Source organism: Cebus imitator, unplaced genomic scaffold (assembly GCF_001604975.1).
Source record: "Cebus imitator isolate Cc_AM_T3 unplaced genomic scaffold, Cebus_imitator-1.0 Scaffold92, whole genome shotgun sequence".
NCBI lineage: Eukaryota > Metazoa > Chordata > Mammalia > Primates > Cebidae > Cebus > Cebus imitator.
In genome coordinates, this window is record NW_016107407.1 from 11,501,545 (window position 1) to 11,521,645 (window position 20,101).

At 39.8% G+C, this 20,101-nt stretch overlaps 1 protein-coding gene and 1 pseudogene across 12 annotated transcripts in view; both read right to left on the reverse strand.

Annotated features, from left to right (window-relative positions):
* The window catches only part of KIAA1217 (KIAA1217 ortholog), a 498,057-nt gene that overhangs the window by 389,522 nt on the left and 88,434 nt on the right, over nt 1-20,101 (reverse strand). The window lies entirely within an intron of this gene.
* Nucleotides 5,441-6,421, reverse strand: LOC108309287 (annotated as a pseudogene).

Here is a 20,101-nt window from a genome sequence, read left to right on the forward strand (position 1 = left end):
GATCTCTTGACCTCGTGATCCACCCGCCTCGGCCTCCCAAAGTGCTGGGATTACAGGCTTGAGCCACCGCGCCCGGCACCTTCATAACTTTCATACCTGAAATGGCATATTTATTAATGGCAATTAAGAAATATGAATAAAGAGATGGAATTTGAGAGTTGAGAGACTCGTTGAGACCATTAATGACAATATTCTCTCTTACAGATGAGACAACAGATGTGCAAAAAGGCTAAGCAGCATTCCAAAGGCACAGAGCATTTGTAATCATCAGAACAGAACTGGAATCCAAATCTCTTTACTAGCAGTCTACTAGACTTGCCACTATGTTGCAGTACCTCTAAAAAGTGTTACTTGATATACATTATGTCAAAGGCCAGTGCCAACTCTGTTCTCAGCACAATTAGATGAGAGGTATGGTAGGCAGCCTCCAAGAGGGTCCCTAGTGATCCCTGCTTCCTGACATTCCCCTTCTACACTGTTCCAGAGTTGGTCTGCATGACCAACAGAATATAACAGAAGCGACTGCTTTTATGTCATTCCCAATATGGGTTGTAAAAGACTGTGGCTGCCATATTGGTGTTTTTCTCTTGGATCATGACCTCAGGGGAAAGCCAGCTGCTTTGTCATGAGATTGCTCAGGCAGCCTTTGGAAAGGCCCACATGAAAAGGAAGTGAGACACTCAAGCAACAGCCAGCAAGAAACTGAGTCTTGCCCACAATCACATGAGAGAGCTTGGAAGGAGATCTTTTAGCCTCACAAACCTATAGCCCTAGCCAAGAGCTTGACTGCAATTTCACAAGAGATCCTGAGCTTGAACCACCCAGCTAGGCTGCTCCCAGATTCCTAACATCCAGAAACTGTGAGATAACAAAAATTCATGATTCATGTTGCTATTCGGGAGGGCAATTATTTGTGCAGAACAGATAACTAATATAGGCGCTGTGCTTTAATTCCTTGAAATCATCCTAGGTACCATGTGATGGGCTGCATTACTTAGTGACAATGCTACCTTCTCACTCCTTGCGCAGGGGAGAGACAGGCACCTGCTTGCTCCGGGACCTGCCTGAGCTCAGGCTCTGCCACAGGGATGAAGAAGTTGGAGAATGTTTCTGCCAAATGCTAACAACGCCTCCTCAAGGACAATTCATGGAGGGTGTTAGCCTGTGCTCAACTTCCCTCGGTAAAACTGCGACAAAGGCATGGCAGCAGTTTGATGTTCACAGAGAAGGGTGAATACAAAGCAGGGCTTTAGGCAGACTTCCTTTAAACATGAACAATCTCCTGCTGCTGTCTTACGGGTTCAGAGGACTGGAAATTTCCAGAGGCTGCTCTTTCCCTGCCCTGTTACAAGTTTATTCTGGAGTCTGTAGAAAGAATTCTTGAAAGAGACAATGGATAAAATTCAGAGGGAAGGGTCATGACTTTAGTTGGGGGAAAAATTACATTCTTATCTTCGCTAACGTTTTTATTTTTTTGAGATGGAGTCTGGTACGGTTGCTCAGGCTGGAGTACAGTGGCACTATCTTGGATCACTGTGACCTCCACCTCCTGGATTTGAGCAATTCTCCTGCCTCAGCCTCCCAAGTAGCCAGGATTGCAGGCAACCACCACCATGCCCAGCTAATTTTTGTATCTTTATTAGAGACGAGGTTTCACCATGTTGACCAGGTTGGTCTCGAACTCCCAACCTCAGGTGATCTTCCCACCTCGGCCTCACAAAGTCCTGGGATTACAGATGTGGGCCACCGTGCCTGGCCTCTAACTTTCAACTGAAATTTAGCTTTTCCTTCTTTTATGAATTTAGTCAGTAGGCCATAGTAACATTAGCGGAGCCTTTCACTTTGTCACCGAATCTCAGATATTTCATAGCATATTACAGTTGTTTCAGATGACTTGAAATATTGAATGTACTCATCAGTACTTCAAAATTGTGGTAGCTATTACACCTGCTACATTTAATGTGTTAATAAAGAGAAGTGTGCATGTGTGTGTAGACAGAATATGTAGATATATACATATATATATCTTGCTAATTTTATTGTTAGTATTTTAGGAACTGTATTTCAATATAATATATTTTCTTCCTAAAAGAAAGAAAGAATTCTTGAAGATACCTTTGAATTCAAACTAGATATTTTCTTAACCAGTTCCAGTGCTGTGGACACTTTAAAATACTTTCAGTTTAGGGAGTGGGATTTATTTGTGCTTGTGTACTTTAGGTCTAAAAAGCATCATTGAGTACCTCAAATATACCTCCTTTGTTTTTCTGCTAGAATGCGTCTATTTCCTTCTTCATTGTTAAGTTTGAGTGCATTAGATTTATAAAGCTTTTCCAAAGTGATTCTATCTAGCGTGATCATTTGTTAACCATCTACTTTGAGCCATCATGCTTCATTCAGGAGAGGAGCTGAGCTTGGTTCTACATTCCTCTTGTCTCTATGGGTGAGTTTCCTAGCTCCCAACATTGATTCTTAAAAAGAAGGGAAATTCAACGCTTTAACAGTGGAGACTTAATCAATGTCACCAAATAATGTCACTGCCTGAGATGCAGGGGTGGTAAGGAAGGGGTTGAATAATGGTAATAATGTCAACTCAACCTGGACTTGAACTTCTTTACTGTGACTTTGAGTATTGTGTTCTATCTTCTCAACTTTCCTGTGTGGAAAGTAAAACAAAACAAAACAAAAATCCATGATCCATTGTCATAGAGCTGGAGACACAGGACAGAAACGTCTTGTATGTGTTAATAGTGTATTTCAGGAGGTAGAGCCCAGTGTTCACAAAGTCAGAGGTGAAAGTTGGACCATATCACACAAAAGGCATGACTAACGATGAGATTACAGGGGATACTGAAAGGCTCTCTTGCTGTTCTGTCTCTCCTTCCCACAATGCCTGAAACCCACCATTACCATGAATGCCTGTGCCTTAGAGTTACTGTCTTTTGAAATGTGCATGATCTTAGACGTGTAAACTTGCTCTCTGTTCTTAACATTTTATGGTGAAAGAGTTTACCAGGACATGTTTCCTCAAGGCTGTGAGAGCATAAGAGTTCAATGGAATAGAAGGAGATACGACCAAGCTAAATTTAAACCACAAGACTTCTCCTGAATATAGCTATTTCTTTAGGGAGGTAGGGCTGCTCACTCACTCCTTATAAGGACTTGATGTCTGAAGTGAGGTTATTTGCTTTTTGGAAGTTTTACAGGTAGAAAACTAAAAGTTAAGCATTCCCAGAAAGTACAAATAGAAAAGCTGAACTTTCAAATAAGAATTTATAGACTTGTAGGAGCCTAGTCATTAATGCTATTAAATTCAAACGCTTTGGGGAATACCACTTTGGTATTTCAATTTTAGCCATAGCAAAGTCAGGAAGTGCAAAAGTTGAAGTTCTCAGGGCAAGAGTAATTCATCCCTGTTACACATTTTTGACAGAATCCTTACAAGTCCTAGAAATTTGTGTCTCTAATATACTCAATTTATTTAGCTGCTTTTGCAAAAGAGCGTGTCAGAGTTAGCTCCTTCTGGGCGATATGGTCACATTTTCAGCCTCATTATAGGACTCTTGGCATTTAGTTTGAAAGGTTGAGAGGAAAATCCATTTGTAGAGCTTCTTTAGAGAGATAGGAGCCAAAACAGAACAGGGAAACTATTGTTTTACTGTTCTCTATGGAAACGCAGCATTCAAGTTTGAAGTAACAAGGTTGTTTTCCAATTGAAAATTGAAATTAAGAAAAGAATACCATTTATATAACATCCCAAACTTGAAATACTTACGGATAAATTTCACAAAAGATGTGTACTGTATGTACGTCAACAGTATCAAAGATGGCTTAAAAAAGTTAAAGAAGTCCTAAATAAATGGAGAGATATATGCCACGTTTTTAAGTTGGAAAAAATAGTGCTAAGATATCATTTTTGCCTAAATTGGTGTATGCCTATAAACATTCCAGAAGGCTTTTTTATTTAGTAGAAATTGACAAGATATTATTAAGTGCTTATTAAATGATATTAAAGTGCTGGTTAGATGGGGAGAATCTAGAATAGCCAAAACTACTGAAAAAATTTTGAGAAGGAAGAGCAAAGTTAGAAAACGAACACTAACTGATGTCATGCCTTATACGTTTATAGTAATCCAGACAGTATGAAATTAATAGAGACAAAATGGGCAAATAGATCAATAGGACAAACTGGAAAATCCAGAAACATACCTACACTAACATTATACGGACAACCAATTTTTGACAAAAGTACAAAGGCAATTCCATGGGGAAAAATAAGCTTTTCAACAAGTGGTTCTGGAACAACTAGATATCAAAGAAGGAAACAAACTTCAGTGGGTATCTCGCACCAGATAAAAATTCTAATACTATATAAATCATAGGCCTAAATGTAAGACCTAAAACTACAAGACTATTAAAACAAATTCCAGGTATATTTTCACACACTCCTTTTTCTTGAGTGAATCCTAAGAGTGGAATTGCTGGATCATATGTGTTTAAGTTTTTAAGAAACTACCAAACGGCTGTGCAATGTATCCTATTTTATATATATTTTTTAAATAATTGACAATCTTTATTATCAAGAAACTTTAGTAGTATAGTAGGTTTTTGTTTTGTTTTGTTGTTTGTTTGTTTCTTGAGACAGACACTCACTCTTGTTGCCTAGGCTGGAGTGCAGTGGCAAGATCTCCACTCACGGCAGCCTCTGCCTCCTGGATTCAAGTGATTCTCCTGCCTCAGTCTCCCGAGTAGCTGGGATTACAGGAGCCTGCCACTACACCTGGCTAATTTTTGTATTTTAGTAGAGATGGGGCTTCACCATGTTGGTCAGGTTGGTCTCGAACTCCTGACCTCAGGTGATCTGCCCACCTCAGCCTCCCAAAGTGCTGGGATTACAGGTGTGAGATACCGCGCTTGGCTAATAGTAGGTTTTTTAAAAGAATGTTGGTTTTAGAATACATTAAGAGGTCACTCTGTGACAGGACACATACAAATAAGGGTAATTAAAATATTAAATGCTATCTAAATTAAAACACCATAACTGAAATTGCTAATTATAATATTTGTGTCTTGGTAGACATAACTATAGTTCCCCTTCATGAAATTCACCCCCACCTTCTCATGAAGACTATGAAGTTTCACCACAATTTCAGTTATTTAATTTACAATAATCAACACTGAGTTTTCTGTGCTGAAGCATGCACTGTTACAGAAAGCACAAAATCCTATTTACAGGGATTTATAGTTTTCTTTAAAATGTATCTCAAGCATCTTTTAAAGCGCAGCTACAGAAAGGCTGTATCCTTAATGAAGAAGGCTTCTTTCCTAAAAAAGTAGGAGGTAGCTATCCAATACTGCAGGAATGGTTACATAACTAACTAAAGGAACCAGCAGCACTCTGCTAACTCTGCTTTAGTGTAGAAACCTCCTCACTGGTCCTCTACAACCAGCCAAACATATACTCCATTGCTTTGGATACAAGACTTTCATCTTTTTTTTTGGCGTTTGTCAGAAATAACCTGATAATCACTAGTAGAAGCTTTGCATGCTGTAGCAAAAGGTCTCATGGTAGAAATCCTAGGATTATTTCCAGGTTGTGCTGGTGTTCCTAGAGTTTTGATTGTTGGTGTAAAGGCTAAAGATGGAGATGGTAAAGCACATCTGTCACTGCTTTCCATAACACTTTTGTCAACACGTGGTTTTATACCAGTCATGATGGATTCTCCAAAAATCCTCCCATCTTTGCTTAAGGCTTTCCAAGCCTGCAGTTTAGATTGATAATGGATATGCACTCAATTTCCTGTGTTAGACATCACATGTTTTAAGATATTCCCGTACTGTGCAAATTGTAATAATATGTAGGAAGCAGATACTTGAGGAAACCCAAATACAGTCACCAAAGTGTCAATGAGGTGTCTTCTGAAGTCAAAGAATCTCCCTGAGTATAAAAAGGATCCACCTGGGCAGGAGATAATGTTGTCTTTCATGGCTGACTGATATTTACTGGACTAAACATGCTTTGCCATGTTCTAGGAGTCGATATAACTCCAACAAGAGGACCCTGCATTACTGAAATGTTTGTCTGTCTTCTTGAAGTTAAAGGTGTTGATCCAAATCCTGGGCTAGAAATGTCATCATAAATACTTCTAACTGGTGGAGTGCCACTTTTATCTCTGTGAGCTGGTACAACTGGTTGTGCTGGTAACCCACCTGCAAATAAAGGTGATCTTATTTCCATTACTCCTATTGAAGAACCACTAATTGATCATAGTTGTGGAGTCACTGGAGCTGGCAAATCTCCCACTAAAAATCCAGGTAAGAAATGGGTATTAACTCCTGACTTTGGAGATGTGGGTGAGCCTAGCACCATTGGTTCAGGCCCTAATGTGGGTGCCTGGGGCTCCACGGCAAAGGCTGCCATTGTGTCGGTGACTCCTATTTAGCAATAGCATATGAGAGTACCAGTTGCTCTACTTCCTCACCAACACTTGGTATAGTTATGATCTCATTAATTTGCATTGCCTTAATAAACAATTTTGTTGAACATTTTTTTGTATGCTAATTTGCCATCCTTGTATTTTTGTTCAGATATAACTGTACAAATCCCTGGTGTACTAGAAGAAAACAGGGGAGAAAATCTTTGTGACCTTTGGGTCGCATTTCCTAGATATAATACCAAAACCCAAATCCATAAAAGAACAAAATGATTTCATCAAAATGTAAAACGTTTGCTCTCCAAAAGACACTGTTAAGAGAACAAGACAAGCCAGAGACTGGGGAAAAGTCTTTGTCAAACACGCATCTGATAAAGGACTTGTATCCAGAATGTAAAATGAGCTTTCAAATTTCAACAATAAGAAAACAATCCAATAAAGAAGTATACAAAGGATTTGTATGGATACATCTGAGAGAAGATAAAAGAATGGCAAATTAACACACAAAAAATGTTCAACATAATTCTTCATTAAGGGCATGCAAATTAATGAGACGGTAGCTCTTAGAATGGCTAAAATTAAAAAGACTAATCATAGCAAAAGTTGGTGAGGAAGTGGAACAACTGGTACTTTCATATACTATTGCTAAGAAGGTGAAACGGACAAGCACTTTGGACAACAGTTTGATAGTTTCTTAAAACCTTAGATACATACTTACCATATGATTCCACTCCTAGTTTTTACTCAAGAAAAATGAGTGTTTAAAAGTATACTTGATATGTGCTTTAATCAGGTATGGTAAGACATGCAGACACAGAAATGACTGTTGTAAAGGAAGTTGTTTTACCTACAGTTCACTAAAGTGGGAGGCATGGCACACAAAGAGGCCACATAAGCAAGCACTAGGTAAGTCCTGAGTAAAGAGAGCCAGGGAAATCACGGGCCTTTATGTGGTCTCTGCAGGAAGGAATGTGTGAGGCAAGATAAGAAGGCTAAAGTAGTTTAGGACTGGCTACTTTGAAGAGTTTCAGCTGGCTCCAGGATGTAGCGATTGCCCCTAGTTGTCAGGTACTCAACCCTGGGGTGATAAGGACAGATGGACAGTGGCCCAGAGTGTAAGAGGAATGGGCCCTGGAGATTGGCTAGTTTACATAGAAAAGTGATGCTGGCAGGTGAGTCTTGTTACCTTTAGGAGCTGACTGACCTAGGGAGAGGTAATGTCTCTAAAATCAGCAAGGTTTCACATGTCAAAATATCAGAAACACACGGTTAATACAGAATCCTATCTCCATATAAAAACTTTATGAGAACGTTCATATTGGCTTTATCTGCAATAGCCCCAAACTAGAAACAACCTAAATATACGTCAACAGTTAAATGGATAAACAGATCATGGCATAGTCAAACAATAGGCTACTACGAACAAGAAAAAGAAATGACTTACTGATACTTGCAAAAATGTAGATGAATCTGAAAATAATTATGCTGGTTGAAAGTGGGAGAAAAAAACGGAGTACGTACAATCCCATTTACTCTAGAAAAGCAAGCTTATTTCTAGTGACAGAACACAGATCAGCGATGGCCTGGTGATGAGGTATGATGGAGAAAAACATTAAAAATGGGTGATGGATATGTCATTATTTTGATTGTGGTAATAATTTCATGGTACATACATATGTCATCTTGTCAAATGGGACAATTTAAATGTGTACAGTTACTAAAGGTATAAACATTTATACCTCAAATAAGCTATTTCAAACAATTGCTTTTCAAGGGAATATTTTACATCCCAGTCTCTGAAGTTATCTAATCAGAATAGAGAAAACTCTAAGCTCAACTTCAGGTCACAGAGTGGCCCAAATGATCCCCAGAGATAGTTGCAAACCCCAAATTTTTTTTTTTTTTTCCTGAGACAGGATCGTGGTGTGTTGCCCAGACTGGAAGCAGTGCAATCTGGCCCACTGCAACTTCTGCCTCCCAGGTTTAAGCAATTCTATCTGCCTCAGCCTCCCGAATAGCTGGGATTACAGGCACCCGACACCAAGCTTGGCTAATTTTTGTATTTTTTAGTAGAGACGGGGTTTCACCATGTTGGCCAAGCTGTCTTGAACTCCTGACCTCAGGTGGTCCACTTACCTTGGCCTCCCAAAGTGCTAGGATTATAGGCGTGAGTCACTGCACCCAGCCCCTAACATCTTTTGAGAAGCAAATTGGACTCAAAATTAGTAATCTTGGATCTTGGTTCCAGCTCTGCCATTGATTTGCTGTGTCATTTTAGGCAAATCATTCAATCTCTCCAGACCTAAGTTTTCTCGTGTATAATATGAATATGTGGAACTTAGATGTCTGTAAGTACTTGTCATTTCTGAACTGTGGACCCAGCACCTCTAACTAGGCTTCTGTGGATCTATCCAAGTTGCCAAGCTCAGAGTTTCAGGTAACCCCAATCCTATCTCCAATTACCGACAGCCACTTGTCATGGGCAAAAACGAAGACTAGGAAAGGAGGAAGGAGCAGGTTAACAGGAGTTGTTTGGGAGTGTACTAAGTGTTTTTAAAAAATTATTGTGGTAAAATACATATGCCATAACATTTGTCATCTTAATCATTTTTTTTTTTTTGAGTTGGAGTTTTGCTCTTGGTGCCCAGGCTGTGCAATGGTGCGATCTCAGCTCACCACAACCTCTGCCTCCCGGGTTCAAGTGATTCTCCTGCCTCAGCCTCCTGAGTAGGTGGGATTACAGGCATGAGCCACCAAGCTTAGTTAATTTTGTATTTTTAGTAGAGATGGGGTTTCTCCATGTTAGTCAGGCTAGTCTCAAACTCCTGACTTCAGGTGATCTGCCTGCCTCAGCCTCACAAGTGCGGGGATTACAGGCGTGAGCCACCGTGCCCGGCCACCATCTCAGTCATTTTTAAGTGTACAGTGCAGTGGCATTAAGTACTTTCACATTGATCTGCAACTATGGCCATCACCCATCTCCAGAACTCTTTTTATCTTGCAACGCTGGAACTCTGTATGCATTAAACACTCACTCCCCATTCCTTTTTCCCCAGACCTCTGGCTACCACACCTCTACTTGCTTTGTTTTTTTTGAGATGGAGTCTCACTCTGTTGCCCAGGCTGGACTGCAGTGGCGGAATCTCAGCTCACTGCAACATCTGCCTCCCAGATTAAAGCAATTCTACTGCCTCAGCCTCCTGAGTAGTTGGGACTACAGGCACACAGAACCACACCCAGCTAATTTTTGTATTTTTAGTAGAGACGGGATTTCACTGTGTTGGCCAGGATGGTCTTGAACTCCCGACCTCAGGTGATCCCCTTGCCTCGGCCTCCCAAAGTGCTGGGATTAAAGGCGTGAGTCACTGCGCCTGGCCTCACCCCTCTACTTTCTATCTCTATAAATTTGGCTACTCCAGGTACTTCAAGTAAGCAACATCACACAATGTACTAAGTGTTTTTATATTATTTTATTTGATCCTTCCAATAAGTCAGGAAGTAGGAATTATCCTCTTCATTTTTATTTTCTTTTAGACAGAGTCTAAAACTGAAACTTCCATTACTGTAATTCAATAACAATGCATTTAATGAGAAGGTAGTGATCTAGTAATGAGATAACAGAAGCTTGAGAACAATATACAGGTCAGTGGAATTCATTCAACTCTCAGCCTTGACTGGATTATAACAGACTACTTAAAACCTTAGTGGCTCACTCTCCTGCTCTCTGTAAATTATGTGTATGTGTACGTGATTAAGAATGAAGTTACACAAGGTACCTTCTCAAACCCAAGGTGAAATAAAAATGAGTTAGATCAAATGTGTAAAGCTCCAGTGCCTTCTCAAAGACATATGGTACCATGTAACCACAGAACATGTTTTTATTACATTCAATGTTGAGAGTTAAATGTCTCTCGAAAACACAGAATAAGATTCCAGACAGACATAACCACAAGTGGTGTTCTTACCCTCAAAAGTATAAACTAACCCTTCCCAGCTGCTGTCTCAGCTGTTGGTGAATCCTAGGGTGTAGGAATTTGCAACCCTTAATGTTATACGAAGTGATGTTGGCTTCCAAGACCAGCTGCAGCCAATCAACCCAGAGGCAAAACAGCCCCATGGTCACACTTCATGCTAAAAAGGATAGAAGTCCTGTGATGGGCAAACCAACCTAAGGCATGAATTTGACAGTATGCTCTAAAGTTGGAGAACAGGGGATTTGCACCCAGCAGGCACCAGTCTGAATAGGTTCTTCTTGTAGATATTCTAGGAATTTGTTGCATACATGGCTGTTATTACGTTCATTCTTAATTTCGGAATGAGTGGATGTTGTTGCTCTTCTATACTAGTCATTTGAGACTTACAAATTCCTTTTTAAAGCAAGCATTCCATAATACCTAGGAGCAGACTGTTTTTAGTAAGAAAAAAATTCAACCTTTGACTTTTTCCTTTATAGTGAAATATTTAGTGTTGCATTTAAAATAACTAAGCACGATCTTTCTTTACAAAGAGTTTTTTTTAAGGAACTAGAAAGTACAAGATAGTAAAGTTTATTTAAGTGTTCGACAATGGATAGAAAAGATGTAACATGTTCTGCCTTATTTAGTCCAAAGAGAGAATTACTGGATATAAAGGGGGATTTAGAAATCTCTCAGAAGTAACATCATCTCTGCTTTGACAAGACCATCATCACTGAAAGCCATCGCCTGTTTCTGTGTACTTCATGCGTAAACAGAGAAAAATGCTATTTCACAAAATAAGAATATTTTGTAATTCATTAACTTTCAGTTTGGACACATAACAAATATTTTACATACTGATTCGCATGGAAAGGTTTTTAAAAGGCTAAGTACTTAGCCAGTAAATGAGAAGGAAAGGAAATGGAGATGAAACAGGCGCTCATTCTGTAGCTGTGGATATTTACTACAATAAGAACATTTTATTTTTATAGCACGTTGCTACCATTTGCAATCTGGGCATTTACAGCAAATGTAGACTAGTCAAACCAGAGTTTAAAATACATAAAACCACATCAGGAAAAAATCATACGCTCGTTGCATGAATACTAAATGCTGAGCAAGAGAAAAAGAGAGGTTATTGCCCATATATAAGAACCAACGCATTCCTAAGATAGCAGAGCCTAAAAAGAATGAGAGAGTCATGGATAGAGGGAGGAAGGGGGGGGGGAGAAAGGGAGGAAGAGAGGGGGGAAGGGAAGAAGGAAACTAGAATGTTAGGTCTGACCTATGGTCACAAAACTACTCTGGTTAACAGCAAGGAACTTACCTTTGGTTATTCAAATATGAAAATTAAATGATTGGGAAGAGCATGGATAGAGCATAGATAGGATTTGGAATTAGATGGGATTTATATCATAGATTTGCCACTAACCAGCTGTGTGATCTTGGGTAAACCACTCAACCCCTCTGGACCTCAGCTCTCTAAACTGTATAATGGGGGATCGGTTAAATCCTTCTCTTAAGCCTGTGTGGCTGTAAAAGGCTGTGATTCTCTAATAAAGTAACACAAAGAGCCAGTGGTGCATCTAGCAAGGGACGTTCCATGTTTACACTCAGCAAAATTCAGGGAGAGATTTCAGCAGGGAGGAAGGCAGGCATACTGTTTCTTGAGCTAAGATGGCATTCTCTCTACAGAGAGGCCTCAAGTCCTTCTGAATTCTTATGAATCAACTCGGAAGCACACATACCTAAACTACATGAATTCCTACAGCACTGTGTACCTCCCTCCATGCTGGGGCTGGAACATCTTTCTTTCAGTGCCTGTCACAGAACCTTGAACCATGCCCAATGCATGTTGGATACTCAATGAATAAACTCCAGAGAAACCTCTCTTCTGGTCAGATTCTGTGTTGGCCCAGCTTAAGTGCACATGGGTTAGTTTCTTAGTCTCGTAATGCCTCAGTCTCCTTATCCTTAATCGTGGCAGTTGCTAACTCTAAATTTTTAAAATAAAGATTCAGTGAGATAAAATACGTGAAATTCAGTCCAAGCAGCCCAAACTACAAAATACATGATGACTGGCTTTAATAAGTGCTTCCCCAACCCTCTACAAACAAAAAGTAAATGAACAGCAGGAGAAGCGCACATTCCTGTACTTAATTTGCAGCTATTGGCTCGGATGCGACTCCCACCTCTGACTCTACTGTCCCTCCCTGCTCAGCTCCCGGCACACCTGGCCTTTGTTCCTCCAGCTTTGTCTCCCAGGACAGGAGTCAGATTTCAGCTTCTCTAGCTCCCTAGATCTCACTCTCAGGTGTATCTTACTCCTGGCCACTTTGGATAACATGCCCTTCCATTTCAGGTGTGAACTGGAATTTTCAAGGATGACAGCCAGGAGCATGTTGCATCAGTACCCCCTCAGGAAGGATAACTAACCCTCTTCAGTTCCAGTGATGGAGGCTGTCATAAGAAAATTCTGCTCTTTAATGAACTTCAGCTCTATCAGATTATTCAGCTGCTGAGAATGAAAGCACACAGAGCTAGAGATGGCGGAAGAGGGGAGATTCCTAATGAAGACTTCTGGGATCCAGGATGCAGCCATGCCTGACGCTGAGGTGTCCCTGGCGATTTTACTGCATATCCAATTGATTATCTTTAACCTCCAACCCAGGCTAATTTGTTTTTGTTTCTGGCCTGATGAGTGAGATCTCTAATACTTATACTCTATCAGGGCAATTGAAAGAATAGAAGAAGGGAAGGAGAGAATGAGAGGCTTGGCAATCAGCACGCCTCCAGAATGGCTTCAAAATAAACCCTTCTGCTCCTGCAGACCTTCTCTGGTCTGGCGTACACAGTGAGACAGAATCAGGCCAGTGTCTGGAGGTATGAAGGTAAGATAATCATTCTCTTAAACAGATTTTGAATGATGGCTCTCTTTTCTAATATGAACACATTGGTTGACAAGGTCTTACTACCTTCTAACAAGCTGCATTCAGTGGCTCATTCCTGTAATCCCAACACTTTGAGAGGCCAAGGTGAGCAGATCACGAGGTCAGGAGTTAGAGACCAGGCCAACATGATGAAACACCATCTCTACTAAAAATACAAAATTAGCCAGGCATGGTGGTGGGCACCTGTAATCCTAGCTATTTGGGAGGCTGAGGCAGGAGAATCACTTGAAACCAGAAGGCAGAGGTTGCAGAAAGCCAAGATCGCGGCATTGCACTCCAGCCTGGGCAATAAAAATCAAGCTCTGCCTCAAAAAAGAAAAGAAAAGAAAAATACAGAATATCTTTTAGTTCTGCTTTAAGCTTCATTGTTTCTCCTTTCACATCTGGTACAATATTTTATGATTTTCTTGTCTTCTGGTTCTTATTGCTTGTTTTTCTTTAATTTGATATGTAATAGTTGTACATATTTTGAGGGTATTGTGATATTTTGATATATATACAATGTGTAATGACTAAATCAGGGTAACTAGGACGTGCATCACCTCAAATATTTATCTTTTTTTGTGCTGGGAACATCACAAATATCTCTTCTAGCTATTTTGAAATATAAATTATTTAGTATAATTTGTCTTCCGTTCTATTGAGTACTAGATCGTACCCCTTCTAGCTAACTGCATTTGTGTACCCCTTAACTACACTTCATCCTTCTCTCATTTTTAGTTTTATTTAAAATAAAAATTTGTCTACCGTTTTCTTTCTTACCTCTAGAAAATTCAGATGCACACACACAACATCCAGTGCCTATTTATAAACAAGCTACCTCTAATTTCTTACATGGAAAAAAATAGGGCCTGGCATGGTGGCTCACACCTGTAAGCCCAACACTTTGGGAGGCTGAGGCTAGTGAGGTCCCCTGACTCCCTTGAGGTCAGGAGTTCAAGACCAGCTTTGTCAACATGGGTGAAACCTATCTCTACTAAAAGTACAAAAAATTAGCTGGGCATGGTGGCAAACACCTGTAATTTTAGCTACTAGGGAGGCTGAGGCAGGAGAATCACTAAATGTAGGAGGCAGAGGTTGCAGTGAGCAGAGATGGTAACACTGTACTCCAGCCTGGGTGACAGAATAAGACCCTACCTTAAAAAAAAAATACCGTTCTTGAGGAGGAATAAAATTGTTGTTAATATTATACTCTTTAATAAACTGTCAGTTCTACCAAATCATTCATATCATATTTCTGGAAAATTCAGAAAACTTTAACTATGTTTCCATAGTGAATGAGATGGCAGGCAGTAAGCAGAGGCCAGGCCAACACCGAGATTCTCACCTCAACACAGAGCAAGGTAATCTGTTGTCAACAAAAAGTAAAAAACTCAAAGAATTTTCCATATCATTTAAAGATATGTAACATGGATTAAGATCCGAAGGTCAGGAATGAATATTTTATAGAAATAGAAACATACATTCAGATTGAAAAATAGTATACATCTATCTTTCCCCAAAACAATTAAAGATGTGTGTCAGTCCATTTTGCATTGCTATAAAAGAGTACCTGAGTCTGGGTAATTTGTAAAAAACAGAAGGCTTATTTGGGTCACGGTTCTGCAAGCTGTAGAAGCATGGCACCAGTATCTGTGCAGCTTCTGGTGGGGCCTCAAGGAGCTTACAATCATGGCGGAAGGCACGGGGGAAGCTGGCATATCACATGACAAGAGAGGGAGCAAGAGGAGAGTGAGGAGGCAGTGTCAGGCTCCCTAAACAACCACGTCTCACAGGAACTTACAGCAAGAACCCAACTCACTCATTACCATGGGGATAGTGCCAAACCATTCATGAGGTATCTGCCCCCATGACCCAAACACCTCTCACCAGGCCCCACCTCCAACATTGGGGATTACATTTCAACATGAAATTTGGAGAGGACAAACATTCAAACCATATCAATAAATAAATGGAAAAAACCACTAAGCTTGACTTTAGTTTTTTGTTCCTTTTTAGCTTTACAAAACTGTGTCTTTCTATTTACATGTAAAAGATGAGCATTAGAAGTAGCAATTCTTCTACATAATACTCCATAAGTGTTCTATAAAACTCAGTTCAATTTGTGCAAGAAAAATTTTAAATCCATTCATAGTAATGAATGCTGTAGTTAAGAATGCAAAATAGTTTCAGTAATTTAAAACCAAGAAAGAAAAAAAAAGTCTCTTTTAGGGATAAATATCCATATATGGCTTTTATTCAAAGGCAACTTCGTTTTAGAAAACAGGAGAAAAAAAAGCCTTTTGCCTCTTTTGGATTTACATGCTCAAAAATGACCACACTCAAAACAATTTCTAACCTTATATTTTAAAAAGCAGTGGTTTGGTAATACATGCACTAAGTGTAATAGCTTTCATTTTGAATCTTCTTTTTTTTATTTTTATTTTTTGAGATAGAGTCTCACTCTGCTGCCCAGGCTGGAGTGCAATGGTGCGATCTTGGCTCACTGCAACCTCTGCCTCCCGGGTTGAAGCATTTCTCCTGCCTCAGCCTCCCAAGTAGCTGGGACTACAGGTGTGCACTACCATACGCAGCTAATTTTTTGTATTTTTAGTAGAGACAAGGTTTCACTGTGTTAGCCAGGATGGTCTCAATCTCCTGACCTTGTGATCCACCCACCTCAGTCTCCCAAAGTGCTGAGATTATAGGCGTGAGCCACCATGAATCCTCTAAAGTACATAATTGAAAATGTGAATATAGGTATAGAGTAGAAAGTTCATTTTTCTTTTTTCTTTTTCTTTTCTTTTTTTTTTTTTTGAGACAGAGTCTCACTTTGTTGCCCAGGCTGGAGTGCAGTGATGCAATCTTGGCTCACTGCAACCTCTGCCTCCCAGGTTCAAGCGATTCTCCTGCCTCAGCCTCCCGAGTAGCTGGTATTACAGATGCCCACCACCAGGCCCTGTATTTTGTATTTTTAGTAGAGACTGGGTTTGATCATGTTGGCCAGGCTGGTCTCAAACTCCTGACCTTAGATGATCTGCATGCCCTGGCCCCACAAAATGCTGGGATTATAGGCATGAGCCACCGTGCCTGGCCAAAAGTTCATTTTTCAAATGACTATATAATTTTACTCAGCATGCATTTCTGATGTTGTGGCTATTTTACCACAATTTAGACACAGCACATCTGTTGGACAATCTACTCTCTAAAACTCAGATGTATTAACTGGCCTCTTCAAAGAATTCTCAGAGTGGTGCTTTCAAGGTTAGGAGAGGCTCTCTAAGCATTGACAATATAGATCACTTTAAAGAGTTTTCCTTTTCCTACGAAACACAATGTGTTTAGGGAAATAAAGACAATCTACTCTTCACTCTCCCTCATCCCCACCGAACTGCAAAAATAAAAATATTACATTTTCAAACTGTCAAAAGAAAATAAAGACTTCTTAGATGTCTGCAAAGAAAACATGGTAGAAAAGAGCAATGGGTTCTGTTTTTATCAACCAGCAGAAGCGATTACCCAAACCATTTCAGAATCAGAGAGAAAGGGTAATTAAAACTGCAAATCCTGGGGCCTCACCAAATCAAATTTTGAATTGGAATCAAAGTCTCTGGGAAATTTTTTTTTTTTAAAAAAACATGTTCCCTAAATGATTCTTAGGAACACTGAAATGTGCAAGTCACAGAGCATGATGTTGAAGATATGAGCAATGCTCAAATCCCTTCAGAAGTACCAAATATTTTCCAAGACACTTTCTCTTTGACTTTCTCTTTCTCTCCTGTTCTGTGACTGCTTTCTCTCTCCATTTTTTGGAGGTGGGGCATTTTTGGGAGAGGGACATTTGGGAGGTGGAAAGGTGGATTGTCCTCGCCTATCTCCTTCCATCAGCACAGGAGACAAAGGTTGAGCCTGTTGTATTCTCCTTGGACAATTTTTTTTTCGAGACAGCATCTCTCTCTGTTGCCTGGGCTGGTGTGTAGTGGTGTGATCACTCCTCGCTGCAGTCCTGACCTTCGGGGCTCAAGTGATCCTCCCACCTCTGTGTCCTGAGTAGCTGAGACTACAGGTATGTTCTACCATACCTAGCTAACGTTTGTATTTTTTGTAGAGCTGGGGTTTCACCATGCTGCCCAGGCTGGCTTGTTGGACATTTCCATCAGGGTCTTAACAAATGCTTGATGATAATTAGATTGTATCCAATTAAAAACTCAGTTTCTCTACAAATCAAGTTGACAGCTCTGGTGTACCTGAATTCTCTTCTAGATAATAAAGGGTAAAAAGAACTTTATCAAGGGAATATTTCTGTATATACTTCATATAACTTAAAAACTTAGAATGGGCAACTTCTGAAGTTTCTTCAGGTGACCAAATGCTTTAAGGGAAGCTAAAATATACAAAGAAAATCACGCAGAGAGATTATTATGTAATCTTTTTGTATGTTTCCTGAGAAAATATGATACATTCAGTATGAAACGGTTGATCCTTACTGCAAGTAGGTTCTTTCTTCCCTTTTATTAGGTACATGTGAAATTTCTTACAAAGCTGAAAATGAAATTATTTGGCTGATTACTCAATGTGATGGTTAATATTGAGGGTCAACTTGATTGGATTGAAGGATGCAAAGTATTGTTCCTGGGTGTGTCTGAGAGAGTGTTGCCAAAGAAGATTAACATTTGAGTCAGTGGACTTGGGAGAGGCAGATCCACCCTCAATCTGAGTGGACACCATCTAATCAGCTGGCAGCATGGCTAGAATAAAGCAGGCAGAAGAGGGACTTGACTGTTGAATCTTCTGGCCATCTTCTTCTCCTGTGCAGGATGCTTCCTGCCCTCAAGTATCAGACTCCAAGTTCTTTAGCTTTTGGACTCTTGAACTTAACACCAGTGGTTTGCCAGGGGCTCTCGGGCCTTCAGCCACAGACTGAAGGTTGCACTGTTGACTTCCCTACTTTGGAGGTTTGGAGACTGGGACTGGCTTTCCTGCTCCTCAGCTTGCAGACAGCCTATTGTGGGACTTCACCTTGTGACCGTGTGAGTCAATACTCCTTAATGAACTCTCTTTCATATATACTTCTATCCTATCAGTCCTGTCCCTCTAGAGAACCTTGATACACTCAGTAAACACTTATTTTCTGGCTTTGCCTTTTTTGAAGTTTGGTTTATATGATTCTTTGATAACAATTAACTGCCAAAGTAGCTCTTGTACGAAGTCCATACACACAGGTGCACACAAAGCTATAATTTAAGCTTCTGACTAATCTCCAATAATCAACACCTGGATGTGTTTGTGAGCAAAGCCTCAAGGTCAGAGTGAAACAGACAATAAGGAACATAACAAGTTGTCCTTGACCAGATTGCTTAAAATTGTTATCCCGATTTTTGAGCAATTCAAGACCTGTTTGTGTGACCGTGGGAAATGGGTCAGAGGTATAACAAGCATGAACCACAGAGGAGGAGTCTTAGAATAATAGCCAGCCCCTTTCAAGGAAGACTTTGTTTGCAATCTTCTCTCTGTGCAACTCCAAAACAGGACCTCTAAGAATTTCAGTTTCATGCTAAATCAAATTCCAAACTGTTCTTTGATCTACAGTGAAAACCCAAATAAGATGATAATCATTAACTCAAATAAATACACTGTTTACAAAACCATTGTGACCATTTGGCAGTTGTAAATAACCCTTTGTCTAGGATTGGAAAACTGGGCAGAGAAGCAGGATATATAAATTATCAAGAATGTGAGGGGAAGGAGAAAGGTGGGGCTAACAAGAGAAAAGCAGAGATACCAAGAAACTTGGAGAACAATAAAAGGCAGGCTAGGGGAACGTAAGGACAAAGCCAGCATAAAACACCTAAAAATAGCAGGACCATAGGACATTGTCCTAAAGATATTTGATCTGTCATTGTCCTCCAGATCCTGCCATTTCAAGTTTAGATCTATAAAAAGGCATGTTTTAAAAATGCATCATCTCCTTCCTATCTGTTCAGCAAAGGTACTGATTGCGCATCCTGCTTCAAGCCGGTGGCCCTTACAGCAGGATTCTCTATTTTCTTACTTTAAAAAAATCAGTCACATGTTAGATTGCTTTCCCTCTGGGAATTTGCAGGAATCACAAAATTAAGTCAATAATAGTTACCCCTCCTGCCTTTGCAATCAACCATGAAAGCATGAGGGCATGGCAGATGTATGCCTTATAAACACATTTTAAAACATGCATCCCTTCTTCTCTTAGCAGAGTTCACTTCACATTAATTTTTGCTCAGTATCTGCTCTTCTATTTCCCTCTGCCCTTTACTCTGTGAGATATCTTAATATTCTTTTGCTTACTTTCCAAATGTTAATCAGCGAAGAGCCTCTGAATCGCTGATGTGTCTAGATAATTTAAAATGAGAATCAAACTTTGAAAAGGTGGCTCCTCATTGAATATTGAAAAATGCTTTTAAGATTGGAATGAATGTGTGAATAAACATAAAATCCTTCTTGTAATAAAACTTTTTGATCAGCTTAATTATATTTATCCTATTTATTACTGGGGTTCTTTTTCCTCTCACTTTTCTGTCTAAATTATATAGATTTAAGTCTAGTCTAGTACTGCAGATAATAAACATGCACATTAATTTTTACAGAGATGAGTTACAGACTTGACCCTAAATCCGCTGAGAAGTCCATGATTCACTGAGTGTCTGCCATGCCCACAACTCCCTTCTGATGAAACTGATGGTTTCTCCAGGTCAGATGCCTGGCACCATATGATCCTGCTGTCCTGGTCAGAGCTTTTTTTTTT